The 24,404-nt window shown below is 31.5% G+C and overlaps 1 protein-coding gene across 6 annotated transcripts in view; it reads right to left on the bottom strand.

Moving 5' to 3' along the window:
* The window catches only part of Fut9 (fucosyltransferase 9), a 174,126-nt gene that overhangs the window by 82,523 nt on the left and 67,199 nt on the right, over positions 1 to 24,404 (bottom strand). For all 6 annotated transcript variants that reach the window (XM_048810868.1, XM_048810626.1, XM_048810793.1 and 3 more), the window contains exon 2: positions 7,343 to 7,431. The gene's annotated coding sequence lies outside the window, so the exon portion shown is untranslated. The remainder of the gene's footprint in view (positions 1 to 7,342; positions 7,432 to 24,404) is intronic.

Here is a 24,404-nt window from a genome sequence, read left to right as displayed (position 1 = left end):
TTATAAGAAGATTAAGTACATATGAGTCCTTATTGTAGGAAGTCTTCTGTGGTATTAATTTCTCTATCAAGATCAAAGTAAATGAACGTCATTTTAGGGAGAATAAGCAAAATAAAGCATTTAAGTTCTCCTGGACACAGAGGTAAAATATTATAAATTCAACTGTCTCCCAAATTATCTCAGTTCCAAGTAATTCTGTGTTATGAACTTTGTTCCTCAATTCCTTTAAATAGGTTTTCCATGTCTGGATAAATATTATCCATGGTATGAAAAATATTTGGGGGTGTTAGCAAGAACAAGTTTTCCTGTTTTTCCATCTATTAATTCTCCTCCATCTATCCATCTGTATTTTGATCTACTTATGCACCAAGAATCATGTTCTGCTATATAAAGGATGCTCATCACAAGCACCAGGCCCTGGAGCCCCTGCTATGTGTGGCTCCTTCCAGGATACCTCCATTTTTTTTTCTAAATTATCTCCTCTTTTAATTCTAGTGTCCTTAACTGAAAAATGTGCTCTGTGGTATTCTGTTTAGAAATTCAGTACCACAAATATGTGTAAGCACCAGTTATTCCCCAAGCAGTATAGTAGGAAGTTTTTGCACAAAAGAAAAACATAAAAAGAAACTTTTCTGAATAAGCTCGTAAATGAAACCAAAACAAAGAAACAAAATGAAACAGGCTTTTACTATTGTAGCAGGGGTTTAGATTAGAAAAAAGAAAATAGTAAATGCTCTAAACATTCAAATATGGTAGGGAAGTAAGTTTGGGGATATACTTTTCAAAGTGTATTTATGTATTTTAGCAGCTATCAAATTACATTTAAATAGAGGATGGACCAGACTGATTTTGTATAAGCTTCCTGTACTTTTTATAAGTGTTATTAGGAAGTATAAAACATGATTTTCTGTTGGTGTGTCTTCTTTCATTGTTTATAATCCTTTCACATTCAAGAAATTTTTTTCAAATAGCCTAATAAAGTACTTTCAAGTTACCTAACAAAACAATCTCCCCAGAAGGTGACATTCTGTTTAAAAAGCAATAGGGAGAAAGCTTGATTTATTGATAAGAGAGAGTATGTTGTAATTTTTTTTTCATTTTAAAACTGTGTGGATTATGCGATCACTCTTACTTAAATGAATTGTAGCAGATGGATAGTGATGTAGGTATTAAAGGAAAGGATCACAATTCTAAAACAGGTATGCTTTGCTTTATAAAATGAACCTATTTCTTCTGAAATAATAAGTCAAAATCTAACAAAATTGTACCAGGGATGATTGTAATTTAAGGAAAAAAATATGATAAATGCTTTTGTGAGACCTATGATAAAAAAAAATCACTTCTCATTTTATGTATTTTGTGATTTCTTTTTAGCTTTTTTTGGTTCTCATATACAGTATTATACTTCCCTAAATCGAAAGTATCCTTGCATCTAATATATTGCAAGTAAATTAGCAAGAATGATTTTTACTTCAGTAGCACAAGTGGAACTTGGAAGTTCAACAGGAAAAAGACATTTCTAGTGAAAAAAATTGAATTCAAATATGGATAATATTTTTTAAATAAGTATTATTTTGTACTAGATAAGATAGATAAGTTCTTATCCCAATTATACAAAGATATTATGGGTATTTTGACCATCTAATCAGTTTATCTGATATTTAAGCATATATCTATTTTGTAATAAAAGCGAAGCAAATCATAATGATTTTAAAGTTGCTTGCCTAAATGACAAGCAACACAATATTGCCAAAGATTATGGTACCAAATGTGCTATAAAGAGATTAAAATTAAACCATAATTTTGGATAATTTAAATATTATGAGGTATTAAAAATGCAAACATATGTGAAGTGCTTTATAATTAAGAAATTTTAAGTCCTGAAGAAATATTTATGGCAATAAACAGTAGAGGTTCTTAAGGACTTAAAGCAAATGGCAAAATGTGCTTACAGAAAAGTAGAAAAGATTATATTACATTATGGGAAAAATCTTCCTAATAGAAGTTTTCTCAGTGGTAAAATGTTTTAATATTTTAAATATATAGATTTATGTGTCATAATTTGATACTTGTATATAGTTGTGATAATCAAATCAGGGTTGTTTACATATACATCTCCTTAAATATTAAAAAACATCATTAATATTTAATAATTATATATATTTATTGAGTATAGTGTGATATTTCAGTACATGCATACAACATAAGTTTATAAAATCAGGACAATTAACATTTCCATCCCCTTACCATTACTCTTTGTTTGGTACTCTTCTTAAAATGCATGATATGTTATTATGATCTAAAATCACTCCACTGTGCTGCAGAACACTAGATTTATGATTTCTATCTGTGTTTTGCTTTGCAATGTACAACTTCCTTCCATTGTACTCCTTTCCACCCTTCACAAACTCAACTAATCACAACTCTACATTCAGTTCCACTTTTTTTTTTAATATCCACATATAAGAGAATATGCAGGATTTGCCTTTCTGTGCTTTAGTTCACTTGATATCTATGTAGTTGCTTTTAGTTGTTTTTATATAAAGTCTTAAATTAATATAAACTATACACAGAACTAAAATTTGAAAGTTCTGTTTGATTTGGTCTATCCTGAGTGTTTAGCACAAAGTCAATGCAAATAAGAGCTTTCATTAACCTAGAACAGGGACAGTTGAAACTTTTATTTCAAATAAAAAACATTTTTTATATATTTATGCCTTTTTTATTTATCATTTGAATTCTTCCACCTCTTCCTCCTTTATTTGTTGACATGGGAATCTTTCTATGTTGCTTAGGCTGGTTTCCATTCTAGGTTCAAGTAATCCTCATACCTAAGCCTCTGAGTAGCTGGAATTACAGGTGAGTATAACTGCACCTAGCTGAGATTCTTCTTTTAAGGACTGGCTGTTTATGTCCTTTGACCATTTTCTTAAATTTTTTTTTAGTTGTTGATAGACCTGTATTTTATTTATTTATATGTATTGCTGAGAATTGAACCCAGTGCCTCACACATGCCAGGCAAGTGCACTATCACTGAGCCAGAGCTCCAGCTCCTGTTAGACCTTTTTTAATTGAATTATTTTACTTTTGTTATTGACATTTAAAGTCCCTTAAACATGGTGGACATTAATCCTTGCTAGTAAAAGCTTGTAGTTCATATAAATTAATTTCTCTATTTTGTAAAAACTTGAGATTGATAGAAAAGTTGCAAAGATACACAGAGATTTCCCATATTTCCTTCCCTCATTCTTAACTAGGCACATTTGTCAAAATAACATTCATGCAATAATATTAACCAAGTTATAGGATCTATTCAGTTTTCCCCAATAATTCCCATATTTCCTTTCAAAGTGAAACATAAGGTACCAAATAGCATTGTTGTAATGTCTCCTTCCACTCCTCAACTGTGGTTCGCAGTCTTTCCTATCACTTTCATTGCAACTTTTGAAGAGCATAGGTGGGGCATTTTGTAGAATGTCCCTCACTTTGTTTTTGTGTAATGATTTTCTCATGATTAGAGTGGGACTATGGATTTTGTGGAAGCATATCATATAAGTCTGGTGTCCTAATCCCATCACACCAGAGTATTTGGTATCAACATGATTTGTCACTGGAGATGGTAATCTTCATCAGTTTTTGAGGGTGGTGTTTACCAGGTTTCTCTAGAAAAACTTACCTTCCCCAAGTCCATAATCTCTACTCTTTATAAATAGTCATTAATTTAGCCCGTACTCAAAGGGAACAGAATTAAGGTTCATATCTTGGGGGGTGAGGTAACTGAGGTATCTACATGTATTATTTGGAATTTTTATATAAGTAAGATCTGTCTCTCAATTTATTTGCTTGTTCAACCAATTACCTATATCAGTGTGGATTATTGGATTTTTGCTTTATGCTTTAGCTTATAATATAATAAGATCATTATTTTGTTAAAGTGTTTCAGCTTTGGTCATTGAGAATTCTTTCTGGTTGGCTCTCATGTCCTTCTGACATGTCCCAATGTGTTAGTTTTGCTTTGTTTTTTGCTGGTGAGGCTTACCTTGCATTTTTCCTGCTCAGGACCTAGAATCAGCCATTTTCCCCCATAAGAAGTTGGTTCTTTTTATGTTGGAGAATGGTATTTAAAAGCTGAATCTGAATATGAAAGGGTTTTTTTGCTACAGCAGAGTCACTACTTTTAGAACCTTTTGGCAGAGAGAGCTAATGTTATGTGGGTGTGCACATAGAAATACACTCTCTGTATTTCTATGTCTGAATGTATATTAAATAAAAATGAGTTTATATTGATACTAATCCTTAATCTATTAAATTTAGCCATCTTGCTTTTTTTTTTTAGCCATCTTGTTTCTAATTTTTTGTTCAGGTTATTCTGGCTGTTAACAATTTACTTATTTGTTTCATGCCAGAATACTTGCAAAGTAGTTACAGAATTGATAACTACCTTTTTTCCAATAACCTTCAGTGAAATTATAACTTACATTTGTAATTTGTTTAGATTAATTAATTCCATTTTGGGATACCCCATCCTGTTTGTTTTCTTATTTTTTATTCGCATACTATATAGTTGTACAGTTCTGTGTGCTTTGATATCTACAGTAATCTCCTCAGCACCACAGTTACATATAGAACAGTTCCATTGCCCCCAAACGTTTCTATTGCAGTCACTTTGTAGTCAATTCTTTTATATGTCTAAACCAGGTCACCACTGTTCTGTTTCCCATCTCTTATGTTTTGCCTTTTCTAAAATTTGCAATACATGGAATCGCACAACACTTAGTCATTTGGGTCTGTCTTCTTTCACTTACCAAAATTCACTTAGGATTTATGCATGCTATGAATGAACCAATATATCCTCTTGATAAGTAGTGTTCCTTTGTGTAAAAATACTACAGTTTGTTCATCAACTCACTGGTTCAAAACAGCCGATTTTTTATTTTCATATTTTGACAGTTAAATATAAAGTTGCTACAAGTATTCACATATAGATTTTCAGTAAAAATAAGTTTTTAATTTACCTGGAATTGGGGTCATTGGATCATATAATAAGTGTATATAAATGATCCTCTACTTAAGATTGTTCAATTTACAACCCTTCAACTTTACAACTGAGCAAAAGCAATACATATTCAGTACAGCATTCACCTCAAATTTTGAACTTTGATCTTTTTCTGATCTAGTGACATGTTAATCTCTCATGATGCTGGAATTTTATTATGGTCAGTAGGTTGGGTGTATTATATACATTTTTGATATATTTCAATATGTTCAATATGTTCAACTTATAATTGGTTTATTGGAATGCAACCTCTTTGCAAGTCAAGAAACATCTGTGTTTAATTTTATAGGGGACTGGTACATAGTTTTTCAAAGTGGCTTTGTAGCTTTTTGACTTCTCATCATCAATGACTGACACTTCTCTGTAGTCCTCTATACTATCAATATTTTTCATTGTCAAATTTTAGAAATTTTATACATTTTAATAGATTATGAGTAATATTTCACTGTGGTTTTAATGAGCATTTCCCTAATGATTAATGATGTTGAACATTTTCTCCTATACCCATAAACCATTCATAAATATCCTTTGGTGAAGCACAGATATTTTTCTCATTTTTCAATTTGATCACATATTATTAAGTATAAGAGTTATTTATATATTCTGGCTACAAATCTTTATCAGAATTTGATTTACATGTCTGCAGCTTATATTTTCATTCTTTCATGAGTGTATTTCACAATTAAAGTTTTGTTTATTTTATATCTAAATTTTGATTCACTTATTGAAACAAAGAGGCTATGATTAGCTAATTCCTTCAGTTATAGCAGAAAATGTAACTGAAATTAAGAAACTCCAACAAATTTTAACATATGTTGTTATTTGGAAATTATTGTATATTTGTATATTTTTCTTATCCATATATGTTTCATAAATATGTGATTATATAAAACCTTACTTTAAGTCAGAGTTTTTGGATAATTTTTTTCATTGAAATTTTAAAGTTATATGCTCTTTACTGTGTCCAGAAGTTAGTAAAAAACTTATTAGGTAGTAGAACTGTAGCATTTTGTCAACAGTTCTCTTGAATACAGTTGCTCGATGTTGCAATCAAGTGCACATATGTAACTGTTGAGTCCTTGAAATGTGGATAGTTTGACTGCAGAAATGCCTTAATTTTAAGTAAATTTAAAACTGATATTTGACTTAGTTATTAAAAAAATAAAATATATGTGGGAAAACTTGAATTTGTTAAGCTAATTCTTCAATTGTGAATTTCATAATATTTTAATGTAAGTCAAGTATTTCCAATACAAAATTAATATCTGAATTGAGATGTGCTTTAAGAATACATTGAATTTCAAATATTACTGGGAAAAATATAAATTGTCTCATTAGTGTTTTTACATTGATCAAGTGTTAAAATTATTCTATCTTGATTAAAAATATTATATTTTATACACAATATATTTTAATAGACAGGAGTACTTCTTTAGAGTCTTACATTATGCATTAAATTATCTTTTATATCAAAATTTGTCTGTATTCTGAAATAGGATGTCAATACCCTACTTATCACCACCTCAAACTCTCAAAATAAAATCAGGCACCCAACATTTTCCTCCCTTCCATGAAGAAGGATCAAGGTTCACTGCATTCCTCATCATGGGTGCCAGATTTTATATCCTTAGACAAGAGCTACAGCAAGAAAAGAATTGGGAGAGTGGAGAGTAAGGCTTGAGATGTAAATTTTAGGTCTGATAACATTAGTAGTTAAGATATAGCATGTCCTGGTGCCCTAAACATGTTAAAAAATTATAGATTTTTTAAAGCAAAGGGCTTTAATTCATGGCTTACTTTCTTCTGAGGGAAAGAATTGGGCTGTTTCCTTTCTTTGCCATTTCTAAGAGTTGAAACTTACTGCTTAGTAGTTCTTTATTCCTGCATTGCTTTCAAAACCTTTTTATTTTTAATTGACACATAAAAATAGTAAATATTTATTGGCCATCATGTGATGTTCTGATACATATGTACAATGTGCAGTGTTCAAATAGGGGTAGACATATACATTTCAAATGTTTATTATTTCTTAAGAGTATTAAGTATAGCATTTTAAAAGTATAATTAAACATCAGTATATATTCTATCATGATAGACAGTAATTTTAAGTTTTAATTTTGATACAGTATTAAATCTAAGCTACAGAACATCCTTTCATAGTAAATAATCTTATAAATTTGTTCTATATTTTGGGTGAGTTTTAAACAATATACATTGCCTATAATTTCTAATTGAACATATTTATCCCACAAACAAGCTGGATTGAGAAAGTAAATATTTACTTACAATACAGAGAACATATCATGGGAAGCACATAAACAGTTGTTAAACTATTCCACTGTGTTATCGAATTCTTGAGTTATTACATTCTAAACCTGTTGAAAAGAGAGAAACAAGTATGTTAGCTAAACACATTGGGTGTACTGTATATGAAGCTAAAGAACCAAAAGGGAAACTAAAATAAATCACACATCTTACAACCTAGAATTTTTTGTATGTATTATTGGTTCCTTTATTTATATCAATTCATGGTTTCTTTAAATTTTTAGGAAAACATTATTAAATTACATAAATCAATAAAGGAAAATGTAATTAAAAAGAATGAATGTTGTAATTGAAACTCTAAGGAATTGAGTATGCCTTGACAGCTAAATATATTTCATGTACTTCACCTATTACGTTTATCATTTGTACTATATAGCACAAAAAGTGGACCCATGTTACTAAATCATCTAGATTTTTATAAATATATGGATACTTAGCAACAGAAAGGCCAAATAAGTAGATGATTTTTTTTTAACGTTTTTCATTTTCATGTTGATACTTTTTTAGCCAACATACATGATTGGTTTAAATGGAAGAAAATGCTTTAAAATTTTCTTGAATTATAAAAATTTCTTAAATTTCCACTGTACCTGCAGTCGTGGAGATCCAGGGTGCAGGGCAGGAGGTGGAGCTAACTGAACAGATACATTGGGCCTCAAAGGCCATCCTAAGTTCGGGCTTTATTTCATGGTTCAATGGAGGTAGGAGAGCTTTGACTGGGACATGATCTCATTAAAAATTTAAAGAATCACTTCAAATGTTCTGTTTAGTGGAGAGGAAATTGTGGAAGCAGTAGCCAGTCCAAAGGTTATTGCAATAGTTGAAATGAGAAACATGGTTGATATGTTTTGCCACAGAGGCCATGGAAAGAAGTGTTTAGATATTTGTGATATGTTTGAATAAATATAAATGTGGTTAATTAATTTTGTCTTCTCATAAATGAAAATGTATTCAGAGACTTCTTAATTATGTACATTTTTTTTCCTATAGAGAAGGGTTAATTTTAGTATTAGAAATTAGATACTTATTCAGAATACTTGAGTAGATTGATGATTGACCAATTGATTAAATTTTTGGTACTGGGAATTGAACTCAGGGACACTCTACCACTGAGCTACATCCCTAAATATTTTCCTTTTTTTTTAATTTTTATCTTTTATTTTGACACAGATGTCCAGGCTAGATTTGAATTTGTGATGCTCTTGAAGAGCTGGGATTACAGGTATGCACCGCTGTACTAGCTACTTCAGTAGATTTGTGTAAAATCCACCAAAGTGGGAGAATATAAAAACATTAGTTTTACATAATTGTTTTAAAAAATACTATTGAACTTTTTGATTATAGTCTAATTAGCTGGGCAAGATGGCACATGCCTGTAATCCCAGTGACTCTGGAGGCTGAAGCAGAAGGATTGAAAGTTCAAAGCCAGCCTCAGCCACTTAGTGAGGCCCTAACTCACAATAAAAAAATAAAAATAAAACAAGGAGTGGGGATGTTGCTCAGAGGTTAAGCACTCTTGGGTTCAATCTCAGTACCAAAACAAAACAAAAGACAGTGTAACGATTGGTAATAACACTATATGATATATAAATTTAAAAACTGGTAAAATAACTAAATGGAACAATGTTTATATATAGAAATGAAACATTAGAGGTCATTGGTGTTGCTAGAAACATCACAGATATATTCAGAACTGAATTCCATTCACAGGACCAAGACCTTAATTCAATTTATCAGATGCGATTAAATGACTTTGAATTTTGAACAAATATCCACAATGACTTTATGCGATTTGTGGTAATAAATGGGATTTGCTGCCAGAAGAGGTCATGAAGCCAATTCCTGTGACTGTACTTTAAATAGAATTTTATGACTTCAGAATTACTAGACTGAGTTTTTAAGCGCTCTTTAATTCAACATACTTTTTCTAAATGCCTTCTACATAACAGAGAGCTGCCAGGTATTATGGCCCTCAGGGTTTCTAACACATTCTTCCTGCCCTTGGAAGGTTCACAGTCTAGAGGAGAAAACAGGGAAAGAGAAATGAAGAACTTTGAACAAATGTCTGGCAGGGGACATTAACGTAGCAGCATTCCATTTTACTTGGCAGGAGCTTAATAGAAAATAGGTTGTACGAATGCTGAAGGATGACTAGGCAGTGTGGCAAGCACGAAGATAAGCAGGACAGGGATAATAGAGTTTGGGACTAAAAAGTAATCTGGCTTTAGTAGAGCAGAGTGATAGGAAGTGAAAGGAGGACACGTGGGAGGCAAAGAAGGTAAGCAGAAGCCTGGCCACCAGGAGGGTTCCTTAATCATGCTGACAGCTTAAGCCTCAATAACACAGTAACAGCACTGAGGATAAATGAAAGTTCACTACATATAGGCTCAGATTTAAGGGTTTTATACATATTTTTTCTCATTTCATCCCATTAACAATCCTATGAGGCAATGCTATTCCCATTTAGAGATGAAAGATATGAAGCACAGAGAGGTAAAGCAACTTGTCGGAGGTTTTCCAGGTTGTAAGTGGTGTTTCTGGATTGGAACCAAGATAGGCTGATTCCAGAGCCCACTCTGGTCCCTACAGGTTTGCCTCATGTAGCCAGCATGTGATGCCCTATCCTTTCAGTATGAAGTACATGGAAAATATTTTCCTCCTTTACAGTATAAAAATACTGACTTTCCATTTATATTAAGCAGAAATGGGAATAAGAAATTTTGACCTAACGGTAAAGAAACAGATGAGGAAAGGGAAGAAGAGAAAAAAATAATAATGAATGTGTTTAAACATTTAATTTTAGGACAAATTTGGGGCTAGATGGTTTAAAGGTCAACCTTCTTGGTCCATATCTCTGTTGTACCTGAGAAAAGGAGAGTGGCAATGGAAGAAGTCTATGATTTGTGCTCACTTTTATGATTTCTGCTTATTTTCATTACTAGGAATCTTGCATTGCTTGGGATTTCCTCTTCCTCCATTTCCTCTTCCTTTGCTGGTTTGGATGATCTGTCCTGATCCTTAGAATGAAAGTAAACTTACTGTAAGTCTTTTTAAACTGGGCAGAACAGAATTTGACTCCTAAAAAAAGGTACCTCTGAATGACGCAGAGTAGGAGGATGCAGACTCTCCTACTTGCTGAGTTGTTGTAGAAGATAAGGAATTAATAGAACTTCCAGCCACTGTGAAATGTACTAAAATGTACTTATGCTTGGGATATAGGTAATTGTTATGGCAGGTGTTTGAAATTAATTTGTTCATATTTATACGTATATTTTATTAGCCATTTTTAAAATGCACAGTTTCTGGGCAAAGACAGAACTACTTATTTTCTTAAAATTGTAGAGACATCCAGGGCTTCTTCAGTTTCTACACCTGGACCTGGAGGCAATATTGGAAACCTCACTGTATGCTATGCAAAGATCCTCCCAGTGTATAGCAAAGCCCAGAGATACTGATGCTGAAAAGATTAGGACACGGCGGCTTTTCAAATTTAACACTTGTTTCTCAAACTTAAATAGGCACAAGAATCATTTGAGTGGTTTATTAAAAGCAGATTCACTGAAATATATTTCTATAGATGCAGATAAAAGTATGAGATAGGACCAGGATTGTTATATCCAACAATCCTTCTACTTCTGAAGGAAACTTGTTGCAAATTTTGGGGACCATACCATGAAAAGTAATAGGTCAGTTTCAGAGTATTCAGAAGAGCTGAATAAAAAGGACTATATAAATTCATTTCATTATTTAATTACTTATTATGACATATAAATTAATTGCATTTAAAGTAGATGTTTCCATATAAGTTTTAGATATAAAATTTAAACTATAATATTTCATTTAGATGAAAATATCTTGGAAAATCAATAACAAAATCTTTAAATTCAGGAACCTGGGGTATAGCTCAGTGGTAGAATCTTAGGTGGGTTCAATCTACAGCACAAAATTAAATAGCTAACTAATTAAATAATTAATTAATCAAACTGTGTATGTGTTTGAAATTAACAAAAAATAATAATCTTAACAAAACTGTTCACTGGATATTTTATAGCAACAAGTTCATCAATTTGATTTGGAATAATATATTTTCTCTTTTCTAAAGTGTTTACACTGATGAAAAAAATTTTAAACAATAATTTTTAAAATTCTGCTTCTCAAACAAATAATGAATGTTTGGGGAAAGAAAAAAGTTCATTCCAATTTTAGCTGCATTTTCTATGTTAAGTACAATGATTTGAGATGTGTATTGGTAGTATATGATTTATAAATACGTCAAGTTATTCAAAATTTGAAATACTTTATAAATTGTTTAGAATGCTTAGGGCAGTTTTACCACAAAACTGACCTATGGCTTACAAGGAAAAATTATTTTTAAATATATTTATCTTCCTTTGAATCATTTTAAAACTTGAATTTCAATAGCCTAGCCTCAGCTCTTCCACAGGTGAACATTTCATGACTGTGAACGGGTATTAACTAGTAAACAAGCACAAAAAACCCAGTTTAACTGATCTGAACCTCACAAAGACTTACTTTAATTCAAATTTAAAAAAAATATTTGGGGAGAATTTAAAAATGTATCCAACAAAATAATTTACATTCATGCAATTTTCTGCTGCCAAAATTTTTGCATCCATGTCCTTCTTATTGTTTTATGCATGTCCTTCATATATGTACTATGTATGGGGAATGTGCAAACCTAAATACATGTTAATATGGAAAAAAAGATGAAATATAAAGCCATTATTGTGTAATTTGGTTCATAAATATTTCAATATTTATTATAAAAGTCAAAACACTACTAAGGGAGAGGAAAATAAAATACGATATATACTTTCCGTATCAGATTCAACAATCCCACTACTTGTATTCCAAAAGAATGAAATTGGTATGTCAAGAGACACCTGCATTCCCATGTTCATTGTAGTACTGCTCACAACAGCTAAGATGTGGAAGTATCTTGGGTGTCCATGAATGAATGACTGGATAAAAGATGTTTATACATATAATGGAATACTATGTAGCTCAAATAAATGTAATAAATATTTGTAAGGTAAATAATGGCTATGTAGCTTAAAAAAAGTAAAGTATATGTCTTATAACAAAATGGATAGAACTGCAGGATATTGTACAAAATAAAATAAACCATACATGGAAAGAAAAATACTATGTGAGATCACATACACATGGAATTTTTTTAAAGTTAGTTCCACAGAAACAGAGTAGAAAGGTTATTAGCAAAGGCCAGAGGAACGGATGGAAAAAAAAGATGTTAATTAATGGGTACAAGTCCCAGATAGGAGAAACACATTTTAGTGATCTACTTAAGTGCAGGGTAATCACAATTAGTAATAGTATGTTGTATATGTCACAATTGCTAAATGAATGGATTTTTAATATTCTCATTGCAAACAATGAAAAGTTGGTGAGGTGTTGGATATATTAACCAGATTGAATCTTTCTACAGTGTATACATATATATTGCATATATACATTAATACATCTGTTTGCATCCCACAAATATGCATGCTTATTATTGGTCAATTAAAGAGAATAAAATAAAATATAGGGATAAAATATTAAAAAATAAATAATTTTTCTGTGTATCTCTTTTCATTTGTACCTGTCCACTCTGGTGAGAGAGTAGAGTGGTAAATCCTTTGATTGGGTTTGCTGAAGTTGGGTCGTGGAGAACCTTGGACAGAAAGTACATACAAGGAATGCTTTGATCTGTACAATGTATTATTTTTTTAATACACTTGTGTTACAAAGTCCTTCTTTAGGACTTTCATGTAAATGAACCCATATAGGAAGTAGTTTTCCTTTTAAATATCTACCTGCGATTAATCACCTACTGTGGATTGAATTATGTCCTCTACAAAAGATATGTGTAATTCTTAATCCCCAGTATTTGTGAATGGAATTTTATTTGAAGATGAGGTCTTCAGAAATAGGGTTTTCAGGTGTAATTCAGCTAAGATAAATATGGTAATTACCTTGATTAGAGTCTCATTTCACAATGTATCCATATATCAAAATGTCATGTTGCACACCTAAATATATACAATTTTTATTTATTAAGATTACCTCAATAAAGCTGAAGTCACACTAGATTGGCCCTCAATACAATCACTGATGTTTTTGTAAAAACAAAGACACAAAAAAGGCAACATAATGACAGATAAGAGAATGAAATTAGTATGTCACTTATCCAGGAATGTCAAGATTGCTGGCCTTAAGCAGGAGTCTGACCCTGCTAACAACTTAAGTTTAGATTCCTGGACTCTAGAAAGAATAAATTTATTTTATAATATGCTTTGTTTGTGATAATTTCTTATGGAAGTCCTAGGAAATTAATGTAGCCTTCATAGATTTAATTTGGATTTGGTTGATTTGGTTAAGGGAGGTAGTTGGAACAATAATGGGATGCTGTAGTGTTGAATTATTGTATAAAAAGGAAGAAGCAAGAAAATTCTGTTCTCTCAGAAGATGAAAAATGAAAAAGAAGAAGAAAGGAAGTGTATAAAATACTTTTTTATATCTATGCACACACATATATGTATATGTGTGTGTGTGTATATATATATATATATATATATAGAGAGAGAGAGAGAGAGAGAGAGAGAGAGAGAATTTTGTCATGACTTATATAACTACAAGTTTGTCATGACTAAACATCAAATCATTTTAAATAATGCTGTTGCCTGATAATATCTCTGAAAAGTTCTGGCTGCCTCCTGAACCTCCATTCAAATGTGTAGGAAAGTCTTTGTTTACTGACTTAGCTGATGTAGCAGGACAGAACACCATTAACCTTCTTGATCATCACTTTTCAAAAGTGGTCCTGTCTATTCTGTCTTGGCCTTGCTCACTGTTTTTGTCATTTCAACCTTTGGTCAATTCCTCAAAGTGCTTTCTCATCTTAATATGCAATAATGCCTACTGTAGTTGGATGCATGGGGAAAATGTTAGCTTAAAATGATCTCTTTGGTATAACAGGGAAGATGTTTTCCTTTGAATTTGTCATTTTGAGGGAAAACACAAATTTTACATGTTATTTTTCATGGGTCTCAAACCGAACTACATCTAGAGATTAAGATGAATTGACCTGGATTTCAAATTAACTGAGTAATGTGCAAATATAACTCAAATTATAAACTTAAAAATGCTCTAAGTTAAGGATAATTATGTTGTAGCAAACTGCATCACATAAGTAGACTCATGGTCCATCTAGAGCAGATTAAGAGAAAGAATTTATAATACCTTTTGAAGATAAGCCCTTAACCATAAAAATCTAATTGATCAAAAAATTCCTATAGCAATAATAGATTCTAGGATTAAAAATAAACAAACCAAAAAAGACAACTAAATAAGAAATAAAATTTCATATCTGTTGATTATGTTTTATAAATGGCTGTGACCTAATAATTCATTTTTAACTTAGGTGAATTTGGGGCTTAGTTTTCTGATATGTAGTTTTCATTATGTCTTTCCAATGAATATGGATATGAAATATGCCATTTTTTGAATATCAAAGTTTTATCAGCACACCCCATTTTCAAGGAATAAATTGATCCCTGAAAGACTAATTTTGTGACAATGTGAATATGTGACACTAGAAAAATTTTATCTGCATACAGTTGGAATCAAAAATTAGGAAAATTGTATTGTTTTATATAAATGCCCACCAATTGCCTTTTGAGATTTTATACTTTTATTGTGCAGATGCATACACAAACATACCTATACATGATATCAAGCAAACTCAAATAACTGTTCATTATTCACACTTTCTGTTTATTATAGGCCAAAATGATACATGAATTCCTAGTGACATTGACCAGGCAGACAAGGAGAATGTGGAAGGACAAAGACTTTCTCTTCTCCCCGGTAACAGAGCTTGTAATATTCTTAATGCAAGAATTGAATGTGTAATGAAATATGCACATTTGTGCTCTTATTTTTTCCCTAAAAATATTCTTGAAGATCTTTAGTAAAACAAGATACAAATGTGTATGCACTTATGTATATATTTACATGAAGTGGAAAACATTACTCAGATATTTACATGCTCAGTTTTTCAAAATTAAGAACACTTAGTTTAAAAATCTGAAATCGTAATTAAATGAGTAGACTTCAAATGTTAATTTACATTTAGTTACAATTATAAACAATAACAATGAGTAGAAACCCCAGTGACATCTTTTCCCCTTTGACTTCCACCTTTCTCCAATCATGGAGTCCTAATTCTAATTTGTAATAAATATTCCCCTCCTTTAAATCCACACTGACTGCCCAATCTGAGTCTTTTTGCTAGGGTAATTGCAATGTTTATAACTCTGCATTATACCAATGATAACTTCCTGAACTTCAAATATAGAGGTGTAGTTCTGGTCACCCCAGTTCCAGAAAAAAAAAAAACACCAAAATTCAAATCGTTCAATATTGTCTCTACCTGTAGGCTAGTCTAAAAAGCTTAAATCAGAAAGGAAAGGAAAGAATGGTCTTCAAATTTTAAACTTCAACTTTACTTCTGGACTTATCTATCATCACTCCTGACCATATCTCTATACCTCAGTCACATAGGTCTATACTCCATTTCAGAATTTTATCTTTAGATATTTTCAGGGCCTTTGTCCATATGTTTTACTTTTGCTTAGTGTTTTCATTAAAACTTGGAAAATTCTAACTCTCCAATGTACAGTGCAAAAACTTTCCACTTTATAAAATGTCATCTTTGAATGCTCTGTTTTACAGTTACAGGAATATATTCTAATATTTCCCCCAATGGATTATGAATTTTTTGAGCACATTCACTACTATTATGTTGTATCCTTGGATCCTAGAATAGCACCTTAAACATAATATTTTAATATAAATATTTATTACTGTTTCTAATTTAAAATAATATATTCTCTGCAGACATTTTATGATAATAAATGTTAAAAATTGAAAAATATTCTCAAACTCTTATGTGCTCATTTCTATCACAAATGTCCTCCTAATTTTCCTTGGAAATGTAAATACAAATGGATAAGTAAGAAGAAAGTAACTTTCTCTGCTTTGGTATTGGATTACAAAGAAATTGAATCAATTATCACTAAACTTCAGCAGCTGAAAATGAACTAAAAAATACAAGAGGATTTATTGGTATTCCATTGACCTTTCTGTTGCAGACTGCATAAAAATCTCAAGGGCTAGCTTAGAGTTCAATTAATAAAGATTGCACATAATGTACGAGGTTGTTTTGTTCTCCTTCCATTGAGTTTTTCAGTCAGTAGTAGAAACTAATTACTCAACTTGTGTGTAGGAAAATTGGGTATTTACTGGTGAATATTTTATAGGAATTTAGTTATGAAAGAAATGGATCTATATCTGGCCACTGAAAGGCAGAAATAAGATGACATTTTAGACTCCAAATATGCGGAGAAATTCACAAGCACCAGGAAAGAACAGAAATTCAATGTACATTTTATATTTGCATTCATCAATATTCAGGAACATTGTGATTTCTTTGCACTTGGTCATTTTCATATGATTCTTTAGAAGGTACTCCTGGTCTAGGAATGGAAACATTGGTAACTGTTTTCTTTGAATTGTGTTAATGAAATACTGTTTCCAACATTTTAAAAAGAAATACTAAAGGTAAAATAGAAAAAGGATGAAAAGAGAAATAGCCACAACAGCTTGCACATTTTTATAGTTTTAAATGGATGAAATTATCTTTCTGTTATGAAACCAAGTCACACATTTCATTTATACATGAAACTAAAATAGTGTTTTAAGTGAGGCACAGAGATATATGGGCTCGTCTATTCCCAAAAATTATTGTGACTCATTTTTTTAAAATTATTTCCTAGAATAAGTCTAGAGAAAACTGCAAACTTCATGCAGAACTCCATATTTTAAGGGAAAAAATTGTGAATCTCTGTGTTATTTACTCATTGATTTGACAAATATTTATTGAATACATATTAGGGAACAGATTTCTGGTAATGCACAAGTAAAGGATGCACAGACTCATCTCCAAGGATTTTATTGTCCTTGAGGAGACGGAGGAAAATGGAAATCAAGGTATCTTGTGGTAAGGACTAAGATAGGGACTTGCACAAAATTCCATGGAAGCACAAAAGAGATGTATACAATTGAATTTTAAGGAGAAGCTAACACAGAAAATGTGGTGCCTCCTCTGAATCAACCATATTTCAAAAAGGAATTTGAAATAATTCCTAAGGTATTTTTAAGAATCATAAGATGAATATATCTGGTTGGATAGTTAAGTTGTTGGTTGCATCTTTCCTATCAAACAATGCTAGTTAATGGCTTACTGTCAAAGAAGGTCTCTGATTTCTATTAATGAAATTAATGAAATTTTATATCCTTCTTATGTCATTTTAAAAATAAACTATTTAATCACATGCAAGACATATTTAACAAATTTAAGGATGAATTTAACTAGGGAGCTTTATCTCCTACATAATATAATTTACTAAGACAATCAAGACTAAATCAGTGAGTTAAAACTGACAATGGAATTTAATAGCAAAAATACAAAGTTAGATTTAAAAGTCTGTAATGGAAGTAAATAAATGAAAGACTCCAGATTGTCTTTTAAACAAAAAGAATTTAGAGTTTTAGTCAAATGAAAGGTCACTGTGGATCATGGGTGATAATATTGGCTAGAGCATGAATAGAGTCTTGAACTACAAGAAATTTACATTCAGGGGAAATAGCTTCATCTTCTCCAATAGAAAGCTGGCTTCAGCAAACCAGTGATCTGTGAGTCCAACACTGTGTTAAGGTTATAAAGATGACTAAAACTGTTGCTTTCCCAAGAAAGTTAGCTTCTAGTGAAGAAGGAGAGTATGCACATGACTATTATTCTCCATAAATTACAAATTGCTTAAGCGTAGGTGCTCTAGATGCTGACCTTGGTCTTCCAATTCTTTGGTTTGATATTGGATTGCTTGGACAAGTGGTCTAGGAAAGTTATTTATATTTATGAGTCTTATATTCGTAATTCATCAAAGAAAAGAAGTCATTTATTCTATAAAGATTCATTAAGTGCTTTATAATGTGCTATATACTCTGTTAGGTGTGGGAATCTTCAGCAAACAAATGAAATTTCTCCCCTCATTTGGCTTATATTCTAGAGCGGAGAGCTGAAAAACAAAGAAACAAATGAATAAAATCTATGGTGTATCAAACTGTCTTGATTATACATAGAGGAAGAAATCTGCAGAGAATGAGGGCTGGGGACAGAACAGAGTTGCAATTTTGACATAGTAGTCAAAGAAGGCCTTATAAATGGTCTTAGTAGGACTTAGTAGGAAGATGAACATTAAGAAAATATTTACAGGAATGTGAAACATAAATGTGATTGCCTGAGGAAAGACTGACCTAGCAGAGGGCATGGTGAGTCCCCAGGCAGTGAGAGAAGAGCAAGCGTGGATTGATAAAGGATATAGGAGGAGGTAAAAGCAGTGAGAGTGAAATGGCAGTGAAAGTTAGCAAGAGAATAGACATCTAGGCAGTGGGGGGAAGACAGAGGAAATTGTTTATTTTCTTGCTTCTTTAAGACAGAGTCCACCATATTGCCTAGATTGTTCTGAAATTCCTGAATTCAAGAAATCCTCCTGCCTTAGTCTCTGGAGTAGCCAGGACTGCAGGTACATGCCACCATGCCTGGCTAGATTATGTATTGTATGAACCATTGTAAGGACCTCAGCTTTTAATTGGTGAGGTAGGAAGTCACAATTTATGAGTAAAGAAGAGAAATAATCTCATTTATATTTTAAAACAACCACTCTGTGTAATTTTAACTATAATCCACAGTGAAGCAAGGAAGCTAATACCATTGAGATGAAGGAGCTGAATAATTGAGGTAAGATGTCACAGGATTTTGGATAACTCGAGGGCAGAAGAATTTAGAGTTGATGGATGGAGTTTGGTCTGAGAGAAACAGGAGTCATAGATACCTCCAATTATCTTAGTCTTTGCTGCTGGATGTACTTGTTGTTCACTGAGTTTACCTGGCTTAAGGATTATGATAAAGACCTTCTATTTTATACATAATAAATTTGAGATGTACATTAGACTTCCAAGTAGAGATACTGAATAAGTATTTGGATATGTGGTTTCCAAGTTTATGGCAGAAGTCCATGATAGATAGATGTTATGAATTATTAAGGTCTCCATAATAAATCAACAAACATAGAGTGCCAGATATTCTGCTTTGCCCTTTTACAAATATTAACTCAGTTAATGTTTCCATAGTTTTATTGCATAGGTACTATTACATTTTCACAGATTAGGTAACTAAGTTAGGGATAGATGGGTAGAGATAGATCACTTGCCTAAGTTTACACCTCTAACAAAGTAGTTGAGCTAGGTATTAGCCACATGTTCAACATGAAACTTGATGGAATCATTAATAGACCACAAAAGGCCAGGGAAGGCCAACATTTAGAAGCTGTAGTGATGGATGAACAACAAAAGTAGGTCCAAAGTGAGTTTTCAGCGATGTATAAAGAAAGCCAGAAAATGGTTTGAATTTCTAAAGAGAGATCTATTCACCAAATACTGCTGATAATTCAAGTAAAATGTGGACTAAATCGTTGCCTGGATTAATCAATTTAGCAGTTGCCGGTACACTAGACAAGAACAACTGGTGAGTGGTGAGGCAACCTGCTTAGGGCGTGTTTACGGGAGAGGCTAAGGATAGGACTTAATCAGGCAGTGAAGATATGTCTTTCAAGGAATTCTGTGAGGAGGATCAAAGAAATAATATATTATCTGAAGGGAAAATGTGAGCAGTAAATGAGGATTTCATTGTGTTTAGAAAGGTATAAACACAGTAAATGTTCATCAAAGATAAAGGGTCATCAATATTATTTACTATATTATAACTAATTAGGACTGATTTTGTATGTAGATGTGTGTGTTTGTTGCAGTATGTGTGTATGTTTGTGGTTGAAGCATCAATAGAATGCATCACAGATGATGTGACATTTAAAATAGAATATAAATAAGAACTCAGCATAAATCACAAAAGGACATGGGTATTCCTGACCAGAAGGATGGGATGGGAAACTGAAGTGGGTCCTCATTAGAAGGAGAAACAAGAAACAGAAGTTTTATAACTCCCTCTTGCCTGGAAGAATTTTCCAGAACTTTTATAAAATTAAAAAATATTCTTGGTTCCAGTATTGCTTGGGAAGTGCTGTGTTAAGCATTGAAAATACTGCTTCTTTACTAAAAACTTTCTCAGAGCTTATTGAGTATCTTACAGCAGCACTTACAAAATTTATTTGAACTTAGATTTTTCAAAAAGTGATGCATCCCATCTGAGGAAACAATAGCTTATAGTAGAAAGAGACTTTTCTGACTCAATAGCTTCACCACAACTTTCAGGTATTTGGCTTGCGGTGCACCAACTTAAAGCTTAAGAGTCATACAGAAGTGTATTTTAATTTTGGCTCTGCAATCATGTAATCTTGTGAACTTATTAACTCCTCTGTCCCTTGCTCATTGACATGTAAAAACTTGGGTGGTAACACATGCTTGCCTCTGAAGGACTAAGACACAGATAAGGACCATGTGTATCAATTTTCTGATTCTTACATAGTCTTTGTAGAGGCTCAAGTCACAGAAGTTAAAATAGTTTTTACCTTTTGCCCGGCATTGTAGCTATGTTGGCAAGGCTCCTGCCTCGAGTTGGAAAGCTCTCTGAAAGCACTTTATTTCTTACAATCATGTCCCAGTATATTATACACACAATACTCAATAAATAGTTGTTAAATTGAATAGTTGAAGTCCTGTAAAGAACAACCATTATGTTTTTATTCACTCTGCATTAAACAGTTGCTAAAATAATGATTTCCAAAATTCATTTTTTGTAGATTCTTATTCACTCAATATCTTTGAAGCCATTTTATGCTTTACCCAGGAAAAAGTGATGATGATATGCTTGTAAATAATACAGGCATGAAGAAAGACATATTTCAATCCTTACTTTTGTTTTAGAGAGTTTTTCTGTTAAATATCCTACTTCATAATGCAATCTAATTTATAAGCTCTTTTCTGCAATTTCTTAAAATGCATTTACACATATTTTAAGGATTACAATATTCCTTCCTCTTGTCTTAGAAATTGTCCATTTAAGCCCTATAATTTAAAGGTGTGATCAATCATATATCCATCTCCTCTCATCCAGGGAGAGATGTCTCAACCACAATTGACTGCATGAGTCACATGGGAAAGATAAATGAAGGCTTAGGATAATCAACAGAAAGAAAACTGACTTCAAAAGGATCATGACAAAAATAAAAATAATCCTATAAAAGAAAGTGACTTTACCAATTAATTCACCAATTTAATAAATATTTAGTAAGCACCTTTAATGTGTGAAAAACTGTGCTGCATACTGGCAACATACTGATCAGCAAAATAGATGAGGTTTCTGATTTTATGCCTGGAGAATACAAACCTAATAGGTGAATAAATATTAACCGAATGGTCTCATAAATAAATGAGAAATATCAACTAATACAGTTCCGTGGGAGGTAGAAATGGTAAGTATACAATGTTATCAGTAAAGTGAGGCAATCTGACAACGCATTTCCTAAATAAGTGAGGAATGGGGTAAAAGCTGATAGATAAGTATCACTTATTTAGGATAAAAAGTAAGGATAGAACATTCCAGAAGGAGGGTATTACATGCAAATAGGCTCCATGGTGAGTTATACCATGACACAATCAAATGCATGAATGGATTGAGGAAAGGATTGAGCACAGAGAGCTGGAAATATAGTATTAGAAAATTTTGGACACATCATCAGAAATCACTTCACATGGAGCCTTAAATTCTATAGCAGAAGTTCTGATATTCATCTCATAATTTTTGGAGTCATTTGCATACTGGAAATAGGGATATACTCACATCATTCATGTTTTTATATTTTTACTATGAATATATATCCAGCAATATATCATTTTAAAATTTCACACATGTGATAGCAAATGATAAGTATCATTCTGAATTTGATTGGTGCGCTTAAAATTGTATTTCAGAGATAAGTTCATGAAGATGCATGCAGATCTAGTTAACTCATTTTTGTTTAGGATGATAAGAGTATTTTGGAAATGATTACAAGGTTCTTCTCTGTTAGTTTGATAATTGTGTTAAACAATTTTTTTTTGTTAAAATGGTATTACCTTTCTAGGATAAACTCTACTTGGCCATAATATATTAATGTTTTTTGCACTCTTGTTATACTTTGGCACATTTCATAAAATATAATTTTCATATTCATGTTTATAGTAACATATTGAAATTAGATTTTCTCAAACTGTCTTCATCTAATTTCAAGGTTATGCTTACATTATAAAATCAGTATGAGAATTTTATCTGTGAAACCAACTTCTTACTCGAGAATTTGTAAAACTTTATTGTAAAATCATCTGGTTTTAGTGACGCTGGTCTCAATCAACTTTTTGTCTAAAAAAATTTTCAATTGAGAGAGATGGAAGTATTATTACAGAAACCATATACATTCTCTTCTCCTAAATTCACCAGTTTTTTACATTCTATCATATTTATGTTTTCTTTTTCTCTCTGTATCTGAAAGTATATTCATGAACTTCACCATGACATATTTCAGGATTAATAGTCTAAAAAAAAGGGCATCCCCCAACATACCCTTAATACTAAGACAACAATAATTGTATATCATATATTATGGAGCTTATATAGATTTCTTTCAATTATATAGAAAATGTATTTGAAACTGTTTTGTTTTTTAATCAGGGATACAATCAAGATTCATGCTTTGCTATAGGTTTAGTTTCTTATAATCTACGATGATTCCACTGACTTTCTGAATATTACCATCTTTACTTCTTTAAGGAGGATATGCTAAATTTTTTTTGTGTGAAAAATACCAAATTCATATTTGAATTTTTGGTAGTTGAATTCAAACTAAAAAAATATGACAAGATTACATAGATAATGTTTTGTATCTCTTATTGCATAATGTTAAGGGTAATATAAAGCCAGTTGGTGAAGCTATATGCCTTATCCAAACTTTCCAAAAGTTTTCCAATTACGTGTATCTGTGATTTAAAAAATGTAACTATATAATTTTTTATTCTTACTATTGTTCACTTTTTTCTTCTTGCTCTATTTCACTTTTAACATCAGCTTTTGTCTCCTTGATTATTATATCACTAATTTGTTTTATTTCACTATTTTAAAATTTATTTTACCATACACCTTAGGTTTATCCTTTGTTTTCTCTGATTTATAGGTCACTGAACACTGTTTTCTAATTTTTCCTAAGGCATCAAGTCTATATATATTTTTCTGAATATTATTTTAAATGTATCATAAATTTCTAAAAATCATATAGTTAATCAGATAAAATATTTTAAATATGTATTTTGACTTCATCTGAGAAATAATTAACTTTTCACATTTCTTATTTATGTTCTGAAAAAAAGTGTATTTGAGATGTCAAGTTTTGAAATTTATTGAACCAACTTTATTTTTAAGCTCAAAGAAAATTCTGTGTTGTTCTAGATTCTATAGTTTTCATAATTTTATGAAAATAATGTTAACTCTTTATGAAAAGATGTAAACTGTATGCTGTTTAATTTTTTGTTTCTCTATCTTTTGTTTTTGTCTTTTTTTCCATAATTTTATGTATTAAAAATCTCCTCATGTGTTCATGGTTTTGTACAAGTTTCTGTGTTCTTATGGTTTAAAGCTGTCTTTCTAAAAATATACAAGCTTATGTTTGATTTATTGTCTCAGTTATTCTATTATTAAGAAATATCCATCACCATACATGCAAAGGTTTCTATTTTAATTGGACCTATCCTGCAGTGTGACTTCAGAGACCACCTTCTTATAAGTTGAGAGCTTAATATTGTAATTTTTCCTTATTCTTTTGTGCTAGGAGATCAATGTTTTAAGAGATTATTGAATAGAAAGGGAACCATTGCTGTGAGCAATGTGTTGACA

This window comes from Marmota marmota, unplaced genomic scaffold, assembly GCF_001458135.2.
Source record: "Marmota marmota marmota unplaced genomic scaffold, marMar, whole genome shotgun sequence".
NCBI classification, from domain to species: Eukaryota; Metazoa; Chordata; class Mammalia; order Rodentia; family Sciuridae; genus Marmota; species Marmota marmota.
The sequence above is the reverse complement of the archived record's forward strand: the minus strand, read 5'-3'. Positions and strand labels throughout refer to the sequence as shown.